A 20,122-nucleotide genomic window follows, 5' to 3' on the forward strand; every position below is an offset into this window, starting at 1 on the left:
TTTGCCCAGGGTCACACAGCTAGTTAGTGTCTGAGGCCAGGTTTGAACTCGGGTCCAATGCTCTGTTCACTGTTACTTAGCTGCCCTTAAGTCTTTATAATGCAGTATGAAAAGGAAGCAGGGATCATTAAAAGAGTGCTTTGTGTGAACCAGGAAATACCTTAGCCCGAGATAAATAAAATTGGAATTAGATTCCAGAAGAGCTGGGAACTCTAGCAAGCCTACCATATTGAATCCATATTGAGTTAGGAGTTTTCTCTGGTCTGCTTTACACCTCAGTTTATAATCCTTTCAAGGCACTGTACTAGAAAATATAATATCCTAAGAGTGTAGGCCCTGTAGTACAAGTTGGAGTAAGGTGAGGAGGGAAAAACTATTTTCACATTTTACTTAGTTCAGAGACAATTATAAGCAACATTTTAAAATAGGTCAAGATTTCCCTTGATAGCTTTTTATAACCTTCTTCTTTAGAAAGTGAGAATAGAAGGAAAAGGAAAAAAAGGATAAGAATCTGTGACTGGATAAGGGAAAAGAAGAGTATTAAAAGAATGGAAGCAGATAGCATCAAATATAGATCACTAGTATTGAAAACATTCTTTTTTGATATCTTCTTATTTGCATAAAAAAGGACAAAAGGCAAAGAGAAGGGAAAAGTCCTCTTTTTTGAGGACAGAATGAAGTGCACAATTAATAATCATAAATATGAGTGAGAATGGGATGATGGGTCACCTCTAGAATCAAGATTATCCTAATGCATTGGAAAATAAAATCTAACAATATTTTGTATACAAGAAATAAATTTGAAATAGATTTGGAAAAATTCACATAATAAAGGGCTAGAGTAAAGTTCATTATATTTCACTTGAATTAAAAAAAAGCTACTATTTATGATCTCAGGTAAGACAACAATAAAAATAGCACTTAGAAGACTAAAAGCGATAAGTTGATTAGAAGAGAAAAATTGGGAAATTACCTTATGCTTAAAAATCAGCATAGACAAGGAATTAATTTTAATATGTATATATCTACTGAATGGCATAATGCCAAAATGCTGAAAGGAACAGTTAATTTATAGGAAGAAAGAATAAACTTATAATAACAGGGGATATCAATGTATATCTATGTATATCTAATTAAAAGATAAACAATAAAGAAGTTAAGGACATGAATGGAAATTTGAAAAAAGCTGTGTGACCCTGGGTAAAAAAAAATATATATATATATATTTTTTTTTTTTTCCCCCAGTTGTATATAACATCCCTAAAGAACTAGATCATGTGTCCATATTTTGAACCTGCCTGTAATAAGGAAGAATAATGAGATTTGTTTCAAAGGAAAAAAAAAGAAATTGATCATATATGGAAGTATAAATATAAACAAATGAAGAAAAACATGAATATCAAACATGTTTTATTAATCATAAGGCCAAAAAATCCAGAAAAGAGTCTTTGAAGAAAGGATGAAAAAATTATTTAGATTTTAACACAGTCCTAAAAATCGAATGGGTCAAAGAGCAAAACATAGAATCAATAGAAAATTTCATCAAATAAATTTCACAGAAACAATTTAATTTGGGAAATAAGCAAAAAAGTCTTGGAAATGAAAACATTTCCATATAATTTCATCAACAAAGAGAGAAGAAATCAATGAATGGAGCATGCAGCTAAAAACCAAAAGTATCTAAAAAAAAAAAACCCTCACCAAAATAAAAATTTAAAAATAAAATAAAATTTTTTCTAATATTTCTAATATTAGAAATATCTCTAATATAATAATATTTCTAATACAATTAAAAATTAAAACATTTAAAATTTAAAAATTAAAAAATAAAATTTGAAGTCATTAAAAACAAAATAAATAGAATAGAATAGCTAGTCTGATTTTTAAAAAGAGAAATAATGAGTTGTTCACTTGTTAATTTGGCTGGCTATTTGTGAGAAGTGGTATTTACAAAATAGAGACATACTGTAACATGAAATATTTTTTTAAATGTTATCATTATGTCTACTTTTAAGGATCAGGCCGAAACCTATAAATTCGTTAGTATATAGGATTTCCAGGTGAGGAATTTTCCTCTACTAATGCAGGTCATCCCTTTTCCTCAATTTATAATTTTACATCACTGTTTAAACATGGAGAGTTTAAGTGACTTGCCTAGAACCCAACAGATAGTGTGTTTTAGAGACAAGACTGGAATCGGTGGCACTCTCACTCCACAGTCACTTCTCTGCCCACTATGCCATAAGAAAAGAATCAGGCAGTGAGACACTGATTTCCCCACTAGTGATTTAAATTGACAGACACTGGGAACTAATCTACTATTCACATGGTAACCTGGAAGAAATGAATCAGGAACTAAATTTAAGCAGAGCAGAAAGGAAAAGTACTAGAGTATCAGAAGTGGCAAAAAAAGTCAGATATTTTGAGGAAAAAGTAGAAATTTATATAAAAAAGAAGAGATATAAAAATAATGGCATTTTAAAACTGGATGGTGATTTCATTCATATGTGCAAACTCCCAGTGAGGATATATCCTCTAAAAAGGAGAGAAGCAACAGTTGTGTAACTAGGTAGCACTCCAATGGTTTCAACATTAGCTCTAGATTCTGCAAGACTTGAAAATTCAAAGACAAACAATATCTGGCATAGAGCAATCACTTTTAAAGGTTTATTCCCTTCCTTTTTCTCAGTTCCGGGAAGTCCCTCACTAAAAGAAGAGTGGAGAAAACAAATGAGAGTAATCCATGGTTAAAGAGAAAGTTTGGGTTAGGGAGACATGTGATGATGTGACCAATTATGGAAGCATTTGACAAGTTGGATAAAAGAGTTGGGTAACATTGGCAGAGTTAAGCACTTTGAGTTTGTAGTGATAATCATAATAAAAATAAAAGGTAATATGATCTCAAGGTTTTGGAAGTACTTTAGGAGAAGTGGGCAGAGAGCATATTTGAAGAAAGTAGAAATATTGAAAATAAGGAGAATGTGGTCTGAGAAAAGAAAGTAGTATAATGCCTTATGAGAAGGGGTCCAGGAACTTGAGAATATGATGTTGAGAGTAACTGGAAGCTGCCAAAGTCATAGGTGGTGGGGCCAAAGATGTAGGAAAAGTTATGAATATGAATTTTTAAGTTGCCAAGAATGTTAGTGCAGGGAACTACCTAACTGGAGGCTGACTGCCTGGCTTCTGCATTTCTACTTCAGTAAAAGTCTGAAATCCTCACCAGACTTAGTAATGATCTGGAAATGCAGTGGAAAAGTACAAAAAGTGACTTTTTTTTTTGCTCCAGTACCATGCAATAAGTCATCCAGAGAGCCACAGATGATGAGAAGATGAACTGACAACAAACTTAGTTTCAATAAAGGAAAATGAAATGGCATCTTCTGAATATGACCAGATGCCAAGGAACCACAGTGAGGATTACACCTGACAACTACCCTAAATGAAAAGAGATATTGGAATATAATACTTCAAAGGCAAAAGAGAGAGATTTGCAATCGAGAATAACTTACCCTGCAAAGCTGAATATAGTTCTACAGGGAGAAAAGGGAGACTTTTTATGGAATAGAAGATTACCAAGTATTTGTGGTGAAAAGATGACAGGTAAATAGAATCTTTTAAATAGAATCACAATATCAAAAGAAATCTAAACTAAATCTATAAAGATTCAGGCAAAGAAGGCTTCTCATAAGCCTGTGCTGGAGAAGGTGTCAACTCTTAAGGAGTAGTCTGAAACCAGTGGAGTGCTACCTAGCTTCACAACTGTTGCTTCTCTCCTTTTTAGAGGATATATCCTCACTGGGAGTTGCACATATGAATGAAATCACCATCTAGTTTAAAAATGCCATTATCTTTATATCTCTTCTTTTTTATATAAATTTCTATTTTTTTTCCTCAAAATATCTAACTTTTTTGGCCACTTCTGATGCTCTAGTACTTTTCCTTTCTGCTCTCACCTGGAAGTCCTGTATACTAATGAATTTATAGGCTTTGGCCTGATCCTTAAAAGTTGGGATAATAACATTTAAAAAATATTTCATGTTATAGTATGTCTCTATATTGTAATAATATAGTGGGTAACATAGTAGCATTGTCGGTGACACAGTAGGGTCATTATTTACTTGATTGATTATTCTAGTAAAGTATAAATGTTTACAAGAAGGAATGTCAACTGCAGTTACAGAATTTTCTAACAAAAAAAGTCATAATTTCCTACTGGTTCAGACAGCCTTTTGATACTAGACATAATGAATATAATCTTTTTGATGCTTGGGGAACTTACCAGTTTAAAATAGATATTCTCTTCATCTGCATGGGCTAAAATGCTTCTGTTTGATAAGGACTTTTTGGTGCCAAGAAGTGTATACAGTGAATCAAGATACAAAAAAAAAGTCTAATGTAGTTCATGTCCCTGTGCTAAAATAAATATTTTTTCTATAAAGAACATAACATTGTTTTGATCATAGGGACACAGGAAACAACTAAAGTTCTCCTGGTAGTTAAACAAACAGGTCAGAAATGTAATTTCTTAATGTATGCATTTTTGACACTTGTCACCAAGTTCAAACCTTTGCAAAAAAGTTTATTTTAATTTTGACTTCCAAAGTTGACCCTGATTTCTAAAGTACTATCTAGACTTGGAACAAGAGTTGAGGAAAGAATTTTCTCTTCCTTATTTTTTTGGTTCCAATCTATTATCTTTTCATATCACTTACATACTTAATGATTATAGAAGTGGACAGAGAAATAAATTTTGCTGGATAGAAACATTTCACATAGTTTTCAGATTTGTCATTGAGTAGGATAAATTAGGTTTTATTAGAAGTTAGTATATTTATATTGTTAGATGCTGAGAAAATGACCTTCAATGAATAAACATGAACCCTACGTCAATAGCCTTTACATTCTAGATCCCTGTTCATTTTATCTCATCTCTCTACTCATCATGAATCTCTGAAAATATAAGCTTTTAAGAGCATAGTAATAGAAGTTTTTACATAAACTGCCCCTCCTTTTGAATACATCCCTATTCTTAACAATCATCTTTAAAAAATAACAGTATTTTCAGTTAGAAGGAATCTCAGTAGCTATCTAGTTTATGAATTTCCACTACAACATACTTGAAAAGGTATTGCCTGAAGACTTCTGAAATTACAGTTAGTATTGGAAGCAAGTAAGAAAAAATGCATCTAATTAGGCACTCTCTCTCTCTCTCTCTCTTTCTCTCTCTCTCTCTTTCTCTCTTTCTCTCTTTCTCTCTCTCTGTCCCTCCCTCCCCTCTCTTTCTGTGTGTGCCTGTCTGTGTCTCTCTCTCACAAACACACGTTCACTTCTCATCGGATCCATCCTTCTCTACTATTCTCAACAAATGGTCAAGCATATTCCAATTAAAGACTTTCAATATGAGAATTCATTATTTCTCCCATCCAATATTGATATCAGGCTCTTCCATTTTTGGATAGTATTTTTTGTTAGAAAAGTTACTCTTTGATCCACTTTCTGTTATCTAGGATCAAGTAAGCAAAACTAATCCTTTTTTTTTCCATCCTGTACTTAAGCAATTGATATTTGACCCCTAATATAGGACTCATTTACTAATTTTCATCATATTAAGTTTTATTCATTATTCTTTCTTGTTAAAGAAGTTTTAGACCTCAATTCTGTAAGCAGGGGACTTAGTATTAGAATTAATAATCAGTATAGACTTTTTCCTGACATGATATTAACATTCTTTGATGCTACTAGGATCACGATCCTAACACTATAGCACCTGTCATCTGTCAGGAAAAGTATTATTGCTTAGGTTAATGTTAAATAGGGACAATTTACTGTTCTATTTTTCATAATGTGCAAACTTGAAAGAAATTGAGGAAAGGAAAAAAGGTTTTTCAAATTGGGAGTGCCAAACACTTTTAGGTATTATTTTCTTGTCAACAAAATTAATATGGTACTTTAGATATAAATTGTAAGATTACTGTCACTAAATATTAGTCATGACACTCATAGTTTAGCTATTATAATCAAAAAATTTACTGAGTAATATGAAGATGATAAAATCTGCTTGTGTTCAATATGCCTATGTACTGCTTAGAGAGTTTCATTTTTAAACTCTTGGTTGGGAGGAAAATTGGCAAGAAAAATGAATTCTTTCAGTAAGGAGAGTTGTATGGTTATCAAATAAAACACCTGTCCTGAAAAATAAATTCCATTATTCAGATAACACGCTAATGAATTTTGACTTTGACATCTGGGTTAGAAGTTCTGATAACCACTAACTTACATTGTGGTTGAGGCTTAAGCAATAGGCAGTTACTAAGATGAAAAGAATGAATGTGTGGTTAGTTAGAAAAGGTAACTAAATAGTGTCATGGGAAATGACATTTATTACTGAATCAAGTGAGATAACATGTAAAGAACTGCACTCTTTAAACCTTAAAGCACTAAATAAATCTCTATTATTATTATACAATATATCTTAGCTAGAAAATGAGTGACATCTAAAACAGATATTGAAGCAAAATGAAAAGTAAGCCATGATTAAAAAAAGTTTTAATGAGAACTTGGAACCAGACCCAATCTTAAATTTTCTAATGTGCAAACCAAATCAGTGTTTAAAAAAGCTTATCTTGGTTAATCAGTTTGAACAGGAGCCATATCAATTTATTTTCTAAGACTACTGAATTAGAGTTAACCTGGACCCCCAAAACATTTTCTAAGTTAAATTTTGATCTCTTTCAGTTGGGGTTGCTAAATTCAGTTTTTGTTTAGGTCTGCAATTTCAGGATCCTTGTAGAAATGATTTTATTTACTGTATAGCTAAAGTGAACCATTTATTGCCTACAAAAACAAAAACAAAAAACCAGAAGCCATAAACCTTTTAGAAACAGGTTAAATCAGTTTAGAAATTTCTATTATTGCAAGAATTGGAGGGAATGGAGATCCATCATAGAGTAGGTAACATTGAACACATTGTTGATTAATTGAGAGGAAATCACTTTCCAGTAATTTATCAATCAAAACAAAAACATACTATATTGCAAAGACTTGAACGCAGTGACAAATATAGAAAAAACATTAAATGTGTATACATGCACCCATACAATACAATTCCTAGAAGGATCTGAAGGAAGTTAGTCTAGATCTGAAGCTAGTTATGGGTAGGAAATTTTAAACTTCATTTTAATACTACATAGCTAGATGAGTTTAAGACTTTAAAGTTATTTTCATTTTTAAACCTGAAATTTAAAGAAATTCTAACTCTCTATAGATTATGAACATATCATCATCATCATCATCATAATGATAGATATTTATGCAGAGCTATTAGATTTATAAAATGTTTTACATATAATTTCTCATTTATCATCATCATAACCCTCAGAGATAGATGTTCTCATTTCTTCCATTTTACATCAGAGGTTAAATAACTCGCACAGAGTCACACAGCTACTATATAAGATCACATTTGAAATCAAGTCTGCCTTTCTGCAGGTCCAGTACTATATCTACTGTGCCACCTAGTTGTCCCCAAAAGTTGGAACCAATTTTTTACTCCTAGCTCAAGAATCAAATTAATATTAATAAGTTAGAGTAAGTTAGTATTTTAAAGTGTTTGCTATGTTCAGAGTATATGTGACTGAGATACAGAATTTAGATAAGATGCAGTCCCTACTTTCCTAAAGTCTACTGATTAAAAGAATGTTATGACATATATAGCTATAAATGGAGGATTTTTAAGGTGGTAGTTATATGATTGAAGCAGTATCTATCACTAATGTGTAATCAGTTACTGCTTATTATGTGCCAGAAAACAGTCCCTATTCTTAAGGAGCTCACTTTCTAATGTAAACTACTCTATACAAATAGATAAATTGGAGATAACCTCACAGGGAAGGCACCTTAGTGTCTACTCTTAATTAAGGAGGCCTAAGATAGACTTCTTGAAGAAGGTAGGTAAATTATAGGTGACCTCAAAGGAAAGATGCCAAACTGCAGAATCTCGGAGACTATTCTAAATCATACCTGACAAGAATATCTCTGAATCATACCTGATAGGTAGTACATTGGAGGGAGGAAAGACCAGACAAGAAATGATGTAGGCCTGAATAAAAGTATTGCAATTTGAATTAAAAATAAGCCATTATTCTCTTAGTGTATTATCTACAATATCATAATAGCATTGGTCACATTTGCTTGCCATGTTGTTTGCTATTTCTGGAAATGTACCATTATGACAGAATTAAAATCTGTTTATGAAAGGAGAAGTTTGTGATAGTACAGATTTGTACCTTAGAATAATGTCATGAGGGAATGAAAATTTATTGGCATAAAATTCCTCTGTGAAATATACTTGAAATGCAAAAAATATCAAAGGCAAGAATAGCAAATCATATTTTTGACATAGCAGAATCCTTAAAAGTCATAGCATCTTGGGGAAAAAGTCAATCTTAAAACAACACATGCAATGATTGTTGTCTTCAAGAGGAAGACAAGTACCTTGGGTGGGAAGACATGTATAAGAATTTCACAGAATAAGAAAATATGAGTAATTTGTGATCTGTGCTATTCAAAGTATTGATTCTAATGAACTCACAGGTCCCTGAAGCTGTTGAAATAATACAGCTTGTATTTATATCATGCATTACAGTTTACAAAGTGCTTTCCTCAAAAACAAAACTAAACAAAACAAAATCCTACCTAATGAAGTATCTAATACAAATAACCTCATTTTATAGATGTAGAAACTAAGGCTGAGAACTTAATTACTTGACTGAAATTGGGATAATACAACTAATAAATGAAACCCAGGAACTCTACATCCTTACAATATGTCTTTATAATGCTTATTCATCATCAAGCAATGTTATTTTCTCAATACTCATGTTCTTGTAATGTAATGTACCTCAAGTTGCTATGTATATACCACAGTCTTGTCACTATTATAAAATACCTGAACCTACTAACTTCAAATTATATTACATATTTTTCTCTAGAAAGCTTTAAGGTTTCATGGAATCCTATGAGTTGTCCAGTTCTTTATGTTTTACTTAAAACAGTACCTGACATATAGTAAATGTTTAATTATTGACTGGCTGACTGGATATTATAATTATTTTACAGATATAGAAATTAAAGCTTAGATAAATTAAGTGACTTGAATATCATTCTGTAGGGAGCAATTTTTTTTTTTGAGGTATGTGGGGTTAGTGACTTGCCTAGGGTCACATAGCTAATGAGTATAGGAGACTGCCTTTGAACTTGGGTCCTCTTGACTCTAGTGCTGGTGGAGCTACCACACTACCTGCTTGCCCTATCAATCACATTTTTCAGAGTACTTTATTGACTTCAGATCCGATGTTCTTTTGACTGATCTCTCTTTAAATATAAACTTCCAAGTGTAAGGATATATATAGAAATGCATACACAAATGAGTAAGCATTCTTTTACCTCCCCAAGTGAAAAGAGAACAGGGTTTGGAAACAATTTGGTTGAGAATCTCAGCTTGGATATTTAGCATTTGTAAAATCTTTATTTTTGTTTCCTCATCTGTAAAGTGAAGGAACTATACTAGGAGAACGCTAATATTCTTTTGATCTTTAAAACCTGAAATACACATGAACTATAAACATAGACAAGAATAAATGGATATTGTAGGTTAATATACACTTTCAAATACATAAATTCACATAAAGTAAGTTACAGGGAAGACAAAAAATCTTTTAAATTAAACCTTTTTTGTTAGCTCAAATAATTAGTTTATTCAATTTTTTCTTCTGTTAATTTAAGATATTAATTCCTCTCAGTCAAGGATTAAAAATTTCTGAGGGAAGGAATCTGGTCTTATTTATTCTTTTTTCTCTCCTATATATAACATAATATATTTGACATAGTGTTCAATAAATGTGTCTATATTTTCTATAAGATGGAGTTTTATATATTTTTGGTGATTCTCAGCAAGAACTGATTTTCAATCAATATTTTTTCTACATTGAAACGTATTGAGATTTTGGGTTATTCTAAGCTATAGAACGAAAATCTAAATTTTTTTGTCTTTGATTTCACTGTATAGGGAAGAATTGTCAAATAGTCTGCAAGTCTCCCAAGTGCAGCTAGAAGCAGATTAAAATGTAATTAAGAAAAATTTAATAAAATAAAATAAATTACAACATGTAATCTCCCAGGTAATCTTATATATATAGTTTGTTCTTCCCTTCCCTTTCCTACCCCATTTCCATTTGGGTTTGATGCCATTGAGAACTTCTAGTGAGGAAACTCCCACTACCAAAGCAGATCCCCAGTTTATCTGCAAGTTATAGACTCAAAATTCCTAGTGACCTAGAGAAATTCAATGACTTGACCAGAATAACACAGCCAGTACAATATTTATCAGAGACAATTATGAATACATATGAATCACTCTTATTTGTTAAAAATATTATACTTTTATAAGTAAAAATCATTTATATTATTCATAAACACATATTACACTAAAAGATATATATATATATATATATATATAACTATATACATAAACATTCATTTTTAAAAGATAAAAGTGGAAACTAGGTAAGAGGATATAAGTTGGTGGCTAATAGGTAATAAGTAGGTGAGCCTTTCAGAGTGGAAAAGTTGTCTTTCATAATACATAGCACAGAAGTTAGCAAATAGTCAATATTAATAACAATTACTCTTTCTCAAGTGGTTTACAACATCTCAATCATCTTTATTCAATCATCTTAAGTATTCATTTCCAAAGTTCATGTTCAGCCATCCTAGACTTTTTTTCTCTTCTTATTGCAAGTAACTCTTGTCAAAGTTTAATCAAAAGTTGATAAGACAATTGTAAAATGAGATTTATGGCCATTTTCTTATCTGTAAAGGCACAGGAAGCTAACATGTGCTTAGTAAATATTGCAAAATTAGACAAGGTGAGTTGGGAAAAAAATTTTTTTTTTCCTGGTTAACAGTACTATATTCTTTGTTCTCTAATAAGTTGAATATAACTTGAGTGAGCTTTATTTTATCAGTTCTTTAAAAATGATTGCTTTTATGTTTTTTTTGAATATTGTTAAAATGATTACAAATGTTTTGTTATTTTTAAATGAAAAGGGTATTTATGCAAATAGTCTATATGCAAATTTTGAATTACCATATTCTTTTAAGTAATAAAATTAGTTAATTTTTTATCATACAATGACTTCCTGAAATTAATTTTCTTACTCAGAATCCTTTGAGGTAAGCATTTCTTATAGACTTTGACTCATTATCATAATAGGTAGTCAAACTACTTCCTAAATAATTATTTCATTTTGACTTTATTGGAATCTAGTATTTAATTTAATGACTAGACTATTTCTTTAGATGCCTAAAGATCTGGCCCCTATGTTTTATCTACTTGAGGGCTACTTATATAAATATTTTGTAAGCTATCAGAAAACATTATTAAATGTTGAAATGTTCCTCTAGGGAATGGTTTACCTTAAAAAATGGACTCTATATAAATTCTAATTTTAACATCCAGTATTAGAGTAGAATATAATTTCAATTAAAATCTGATAACAGTTCTTCTCATCTCCTCCCCACATAGTTTACTTTTTATTCTTGGGCTCAAGTTGAACTTTCTAATATGTTAATTCTTATGGTCAATTTCTCCAATAAATTATTTGAGACAATTTCTTTTTGCTACAAGGAAAGTTATAGTGTATATATATAAAACTAAATTTGTTTCCATGTTTTTATAGTGTTTTTCTAAAGAATAAATGCTTTTCTGTTGCTATGTTACATTATTTAGTGGAATATTAAAGGCAACTAAGTTTCTACCTTTAAGGAAATAAAAATCTTTCTTAAAGGCTATAGACCAAAAACACCCTTAAGATAAATTTAGGATTTCTTAGCAGTCAACAAGGATAAATGTTTGATAACGAATGTAAAATAAAGTGTTTTATTAAAAATTGAATAAAGATAAAAGACAAACATAAATTAATCTAAGAATGAACAGTAGGCAAAACAGATAATCATATTAGTAACTCACTATTACTATTATAAGTGCCTGCTTTTTTTTTTAAAAAATGGGCTTATTCCATGTTCCCTTCCTCCAAATTTTATTATTTCATTTCATTCATACCAAGCAAGAAGGTATTTGTTTATAATCTCAGTAGTATTTACAATGACAAAATAAGCAAAGTACACTTAATTCCTTTTCATAAATGAATTGAATAGCATCTTTTCAGGTGTCAGAATATTTTAATTGTATAACTTTTAAGTTTTTTTTTTTTGTTTTGGTTTTTGTTTTTTTTTGCTGAGAGGGTGCAGTCTGTGATTTTATTGAGATAAGGGACTTCTAAGTGAGAAACTCCCTATACTGTTGCTGATTGATAGCCATTCTCCAATGAATAGTTTTGGAGATTTGGCTGGATACTGAAAAGTTAGATGATTTGACCAGAGTCCCACAGCCTTCAGAAGTAGGACTGAAACCCAAGTTTTCTAGATTTGGGTCCAATCCCTATACTTTGCTGATTCTCAATTTTTAAGCAAATCCATGTATTTAATGTCTGTTTTAAGTTTTGATTCTCATTTTAAAAATTTACCTATATAAAGCACTCAGCTGAACAATATGCATTTTGATAGGGATCATGGAAGATTAGTGGATTCAGACTCCACAGGACCCAGAAAGTATATGGATTCAAATACTAGCACTTTGCTTATCTTGGCAAGTCATTTAACTTTATATTCAAGAAAGAAAATTTAGGCTTGATATAAAGAAAAACTTCTGAACAATTGAATTCATTCCAAAGTAGAATGGATATGCTTAGAAGAGACAAGATGACCTTGAGGTCCTTTCAAACTGAGAATTTGGGATTCAGCAACCTCTTTGAAGCTCATTCATCATGTGTAAAATAGAGGTAAATAATAGCAACTCACCTCCCGAGATTGTTGTGATGCTCAAGCTACAATTAAAAAATATGTCATATATTATGGTGTAGAAAATTGGGTATCCATCATTTCCATGGTAACATTTTTCCATAAACAATCAATCATTAAGGTTTGTTAAGTACCTAGTGTGTGCCAAGTATACATCCTAAGGGCACAAGACAGTTCCTGTTCTCAAAGAGTTTATATAATTATGGAAAGATATTTTTCTGAGATCAGTCACCCAAAGTCTCTTAAGTTATTACATACCTGAGATTTAATGTGATACCATAGAATCTAATAATCATCACATATAAAAATATTTCTGTTAAGAGTACACTTAACGTTTCAATTTGCTCTCAATAGAGAGGAGTACAAACAAAACAAAAGAAAAAATCCCTAAAACTAAATCACACACACACACACACACACACACAAAATAAAATTTATGACTTTGCCTATGTTTTCAATTTGGAAGACAGGGGGATTCTGTAAATCCCTGGGCTGCTTCTATTTCTGTCCATTTTGGGGTCTGAACATGAAGAAAGAAGGTCATCAAAAAATCAACCATGAGATTTCTTGTTTAGCGAGAATAAGAAGAAGGGCATTTGAAACCATATTTTAAAGCTATTCTTTGTGTTGTATGTCAGGAGAAGGAAGTAGGGTCTCGCAGGAGCAAACCATCCTTGGGTGGCTGTTTGCACAGGTTATGGGCCCTGATTCCTTTGCCAATTCTCATGTTTTGGGAAGTGTGATTTCTCAACTCTAGAAAAAGTAAATAGCTAACTGGAGGAGTATCATGGAAGGAATGCGGGATTTGAAATCAAGAGAAGAGAATTGTGTTTAAATTATTCTGCAACTTATCATCTCTGTGACCTTAACAAGCCAATCCATATGACATTCAGGTTTTTCATCTAGTTGAATCAGATGACTTCTAAAGTCCTGTTAGCCTATATTCTATATGTCCATTCTATTAGGAGTCTTAACCTGTGAGGGGAAAAGAGTACTTGGGAAAAAGCCAATGGATCTAGTGTGGATATGAACATAATTAATAACAAGTGGTGAAATATAGCTATAATCTTATCATTCTTTTTCTCTTGTCACTAATGTTCCCCCCCTGGACTGACCCCAAGAATACCTGAGAGATAAGGACTGTAGGGGGTAAGCCTCAGGAAGCTAGTTGAATATGGCAAAAGGGAGACAAATTATAAGCCCTGTTTCTTTTTTTTTCCCCTCAGTAGTATTTTATTTTTTTAATTACATGTAAAGATAATTTTCAACATTCATTTTTATAAGATTTTGAATTTGAAACTTTTTCTTTCCCTCCTTTATTTCCCCCCTCCAAGAAACAAGAAACTGATATAGATTATACATGTATACTTATTTTAAACATATTTCCATATTTATACATGTTGCAAAAGAAAAATCAGAACAAAAGAGAAACTATGGGAAAGAAATAGTATAATAATCCACATTCAGTCTCTAGTAGTTCCTCCTCTGGATGTGGATGACATTTTTCATTCCAAGTCTTTTGGAATTATCTAGGATCACCACATTTCTGAGAAGATATTAACCCTGTTTCAGGAGGAAATGGTAATGTCAGGAGCCACCCATCTATTCTACTTAATATTACAAAAGATTTAGGGTAGATGATCATTATAGTAATATTTATTATCTTATTGAATGGAGAATGAAGTTTTTTAATGATAAGTTTTTTGATTATAAGGTAAATTGATTAGCTCATTTAGATAGTTTAAGTTTGCCAACTTTTCTGCTTAATATATATGGACTTGCAAAAGAAATCTCTTGCGTATATGTAAAATTTTACTATTAATCTATCAATTGTGTATCTTTAAAAGTGCAGAACTTTTATTATATCTTGTATTTATTAGCCAGATCGATCAATTCAAAGTGTTAATGTACTTTGAAGGAGACCTCGTTAATAAATGTAAAGTTCTTTTTAAGTCAAAGAGAATAAACCTAGAGAGAAAAACAAATCATTTTCTCCAAACATCATATAGGACCAAAGCAATAAGCGTTAAAATTGAGAAATGAATTCCATTTGAAAAATGAGGTATGATTAGAAATGTTCTTACATTACAAAACCAAAAGTAATTGGAGAGGTCAGTGATAAAAATTCAAATAACAATTTATTCCTAGATTCCCTAGCTCAATAAACCTAGAAGTTACTTTTTCTCACACTCTCTCACCATTGTAGACTGATGATTTTTTAGAGCAGTATTTTGTATATTCTAGGCCCAAAACTCCTCTCCTCTCTAAATCTAGAGGCCAAGTCTAAGCTGTGGGTTCTGGCTGTTTTGAGGATAGAAGAGTGCTGATTATATAGTTAAATTCCAAATGCAAAAACTGCTTAATATGTGAAACAAAGAAGGCTATCGAACTTGTGTTTATATCTCAGTTTCAGTGCTTCTGATTGTTTGAGCAAGTCTCTTAATTCATTTGACTTTCAGTTAGTTTCCTTCACGCTAAAAATGGGACCATAATGATATATACAGTATCAGCTTTTTTAGTTCTTCAGAAAATCTGAAAAATTTATTTGATGCTAAATATTAATTCAATGAATATATTTTATTAAATATCTCCCAATTATATTTAAAACATTTTAATATTTATATTTAAAATTTTTGAATTCTAAATGCTCTCCTTTCTTCTTTCCCCTCCCATACCCATTGAGAAGATAAGCAATGTGATTTTAATTATAATATCAACTCATGAAAACATATTTCTATATCAGTCATATTGCAAAATAACAGAAAGAAACCCCAAAAAAATAAAGAAAATGAAAAAAGTGTGCTTTAATCTATATTCAGAGTTTATCAGTTCTCTCCCTGGAGATGATCAATATTTTTCATCCTAAGTCCTTTAGAATTGTCTTGAACCATTGTCCTGTTTGAAACACCAAAGTCTTTCATAGTGCTGTTACCATGGGTAGTGTTCTGATTCAGCTAACTTCACTTTGTATCAGTTCATATAAGACTTTCTAGATTTTTCAGAAGTCATTCTGATCAATTTTTAGAGCACAATCATAAACCATCACAATCAGATATTACAGCTTGTTCAGCCATTCCTCAATTTCCAGTTCTTTACCATCACAAAAAAGGATGCTGTAAATATTTTTGTACAAACAGGTCCTTTTCTTTTTTTTTTTTTTTTAAAATCTCTTTGGGATACTGACCTCTGTAATGATATTGTTAGGTCAAAAGTATGGACATAGTTCCAAATTATCCTCCAGAGTGGTTAGACCAATGTATAATTCCACTAACAGTACATTTCTATCCCACTTTTTCTATTGCTCCTTCAGCATGTTATTTTCATTTTCTATCATGTTAGCCAATCTGATTAGGTATGAAGTATATGTTAGAATTGTTTTAATTTTCATTTTTCTAATCAATGGAGATTTAAAACATTTTTATCAAACTACTGGTAGCTTTGATGTCTTCTTCTGAAAACTGCCTGTTCATATCCTTTGATCATTTATCATTTGGAGAATGGCTCTTATTTTTGTAAATTTGACTCAGTATCCTATACTTTTTTAACCAATAAATGTATTTTCAGTTATCAGAAGAAAATTAAATGTATATTTTTAAAAGTTAATATGCATGTAAAACCAGAAAAGTAAAACAATTAATACAAATTTTTTAAAAAAGAAAATTGATTTGTTAAGACTATATTAGCTTGCTAAGAAATTTAATATGGATCACCAATGACCCACACAAAGAATCTCAATCATTTTTTTTAGTTCTTTACTATATTTCAAAACCAATATCTTAGAGTAACTTAGATTTAAAACTTATTCCTTTATTAATTGTAGAAATTAACAAAAAGTAAATTTAATTCAGCTTTGTGGAGATTTTGTGGCAAAATAGAATACTAGGCGTGGAATCAAAGTAATTGACTACTAGAGTTCAAAGCAGTTGACCTTGGGAAAATTTCTTGGAATAACTTCCTAGGACTTATCTATGAAGACATAAATGAGTTGTCTCTGTATCAGTGGAACTCCAATGGAAGTGTCTGATGCTGATAAAATGCAGCTCCTTAATAGTATTTAACTAAGCTTGTTGTGTTGAAAATGCCATTTGGAGAAAAAAAAATAGTAAAGTTTTTATTTTGCTTAAGAAAAAAGAATCTGATTCCATCTAGAAATCTGCATTTCTGCTCAAAGTACAAACACTTAAGGGCAACTAACAAAAGGGACAGAAAACATTTCTTCTTTGTCTAGAACTAGTGGGAAAGATGAGTCCTGAAACTGTTCAGTAAAAAATAAATGAGGTTTAATTGTTTTTTTTTTTTTAACATTGTATAAAGGTAGCCCCTATTTACATGATTGAAATTTTCAGGTTTCATAAGCAAGTTTGAAAGCAGGGAACAAAGTATATAACTGTATCTATATCTTTTTTTATAATATTTTTATTATATGTGCAAATGTAAGGACATAGGATTTTAGGGGCAGAGACTATCTTGCCAGTTATATTAAATATAAGGGGGCTGATCTGTTCTGCCCTGATATGCCAGTTGTAGGGATCCAGAACCTCTGAAGCAAGCCTGAGCTACTGAGGAAAGAGTCTAGATTTATTAGGGTTAATTGGGGTATTACTCATAAAACCCAATCCGAGGTGGCAGGAACACAGAATGTATAAAAAATGCCCACATCAACCCCAGGTCAGGTCAGATATTATATAGAAACAGAACAAAGAAGGCATAGTATCAGGGATAGCCCAGGGTCACTTGCAAGTATTACCATGAGACTTTGGAGCTTCTTTTACTGTTTACACTTAATCAAGGTAATTTATAGTCTTCTGTTTAGCTAGAGATTACATCTGCATCTTGGCTATCACAGTAACCAGTGGTATCAGAAATAATAGTCACTCTGATTTGGTAATTATAGTTATTAATTATTGTTATAATCATTAATTACAATTATAAATCTAAAAGGGCCTTTGGACATCCTCTAAATCCAAAGCTCCTCAGTTTACAAATGAAGAAATTGAGAGCTAAGAAAGTTAATTGAATTGCATGAAAACAGATCGTTCAATTGTTGAGTTTTTGGAAATGTTTGATGTTCTTTAGGTGTACTGGGACATTTTTCAAATCCAAATCTACAAAATTTTCATATTTAACTTTCCTTTAATCTGTATATCTTGAAAATAGTCTCCAGCTATATAGACTAATTCTGGGACAGAAACATTGCAGTGCAGTGATAATTGCTTCAAACTCTGGTTATAGTAGCAGAGGAGTAAATATAATTTTAAATTCATTTTTTAAAGCACTTAAAATTTTTTTAAAAGTAAAGATGAGTACACACAATGTAGAGAATTAATGAAGTTGTTTCCAAAAATATCTTGGTTGATTGAGTAGAATTCAGCACTGGAATTATGAGTGTCTTGTTAGAAAGGATGACAGTGATAAGAATAACCACTTGATCAAATAGATTTTGCCCAGCAAGATTAGAAGAGAATTCTTCAGTGTAAATTTATTACTACTCTGATAGTTTAATGTTCATTTACCAAGAAGATTGCCACATTGTTGCCCACTAAAACATTTATCTAACTGGTGTTTCCTTATGTTGTAAGTATTGCTTCAGTCAGTTATCATAAAGTGTGGGAAAATGACAACAGTGTTGGTATTCATACTCACTGCCAAAAAAAAAAAAAAATCAAACACAATAGTACACAGTGTGTTTCTATTTCTAAAAGGAGGGTGCAGATTCCCAGAAACCAGGATATAAGGTCCAGAGGACATATTTTTTGTAATTAAAAAATTGCCATTAAGAAGGATAGAAAGTGAATGGAAAATATTAAACAGTTAAATATTGTAAAATCTGAAACTATGTCAAATATTTATGATATTGACCAGGATGGCAATATAAATTTACTAAGGCCATAAACACTAATAAACTTGGTGCTCCTAGCTTTAGGAAAAAAAAAACATATATAATTATTTAGAGGAATTTTAAGTTTACAAAAGGTATATAATAATATATTAAAAATGTACATCAGGGGATTTTGAATTTTCTTTCTTTCTCTCTTTTTTCTTTTCTTTCTTTCTTTCCTTTTCTTTCTTTCTTCCTTCCTTCCTTCCTTTCTTTCCTCCTTTCTTTCCTTTCTTTCCTTGTCTTTCTTTCTTCCTTCCTTCCTTTCTTTCTTCCTTCCTTTTTTTCCTTCCTTCCTTCCTTCCTTCCTTCCTTCCTTCCTTCCTTCCTTCCTTCCTTCCTTCCTTCCTTCCTTCCTTCCTTCCTTTCTTTTCTAATTATAATAACTTTTTATTGACAGAATCCATGCCAGGATAATTTTTTACAACATTATCCCTTGCACCCACTTCTGTTTTGAATTTTCTTTATAAAGTTTTCCTGTCCTCTCTAGTATGTATCAAATAACATTCAGTCCCATTTTATTTCCTTTCCTTCTCTGGACATGGAAAGGTGGCTCATATTTTCTTGCCAGGTTTTAGTCAAAGCAGAGAGGGAGAATTAACTAAGCATTCCTAGAGTCAGTGCCCCTAAAGTAGGATTCTCTTTGGGCCATCAATTTGGTCCCTTTACATTTACGCTTGAATACAATTCACATATTCCATTTTAGTGTGGGCTGTTTTTTTAATTATAGTAAAAATGGATAATGACACATTTTCTTTTTGTTAAGAACATCTCAAAATGCTTTGTGATGTAAAGTTGCTAATCTTTATAAATAAGCAATCAGTATGAGACAAGAAGTACTTTAACCATGGTGACAGGTGGAAGAATTGAGTCAAAGTTTCTGACCTCAGATTTCAAGATAATTTTGGCAGAACTTAGTATCAGTATGGTGGCTCTTTCATTCTGTATCTACTGAATCCCCAAAATAATTTTTATTTTCTCACTGGCAGCATGACTGGAGATAAGTGCATCATTATAACTCATCTGTTATATGTACTGTTCTATATCTGGTGAAGAGAAAACAAGTAGTGCTCTAGGTGAAGGAAAGGAAGGGAATGAAAGAGAATAATTACCCAACATATTCTTTTCCATCTAACCAAATTCTTTATTTTTTATGTACTCCATAAAACATTATCCCCAATTACTTTAGCCTAAGACATTCTCTCTCATCTGAAGTCTTATAATTTGTGTGCACAGTTCATTTGGACTGATTGAGAAAGACAGTAAAGTATACTGGAGATTGATTGGAAACAGCCACCAGAATCTTGAAAGATTAATAAACATGGA

The 20,122-nt window shown here is 31.3% G+C and overlaps 1 protein-coding gene across 1 annotated transcript in view; it reads left to right on the forward strand.

The window, feature by feature from the left end:
* CFTR (CF transmembrane conductance regulator) overlaps positions 1-20,122 on the forward strand; it is a 198,144-nt gene that overhangs the window by 89,973 nt on the left and 88,049 nt on the right. The window lies entirely within an intron of this gene.

Source organism: Sarcophilus harrisii, chromosome 5, assembly GCF_902635505.1.
Source record: "Sarcophilus harrisii chromosome 5, mSarHar1.11, whole genome shotgun sequence".
Classification (NCBI taxonomy): Eukaryota; Metazoa; Chordata; class Mammalia; order Dasyuromorphia; family Dasyuridae; genus Sarcophilus; species Sarcophilus harrisii.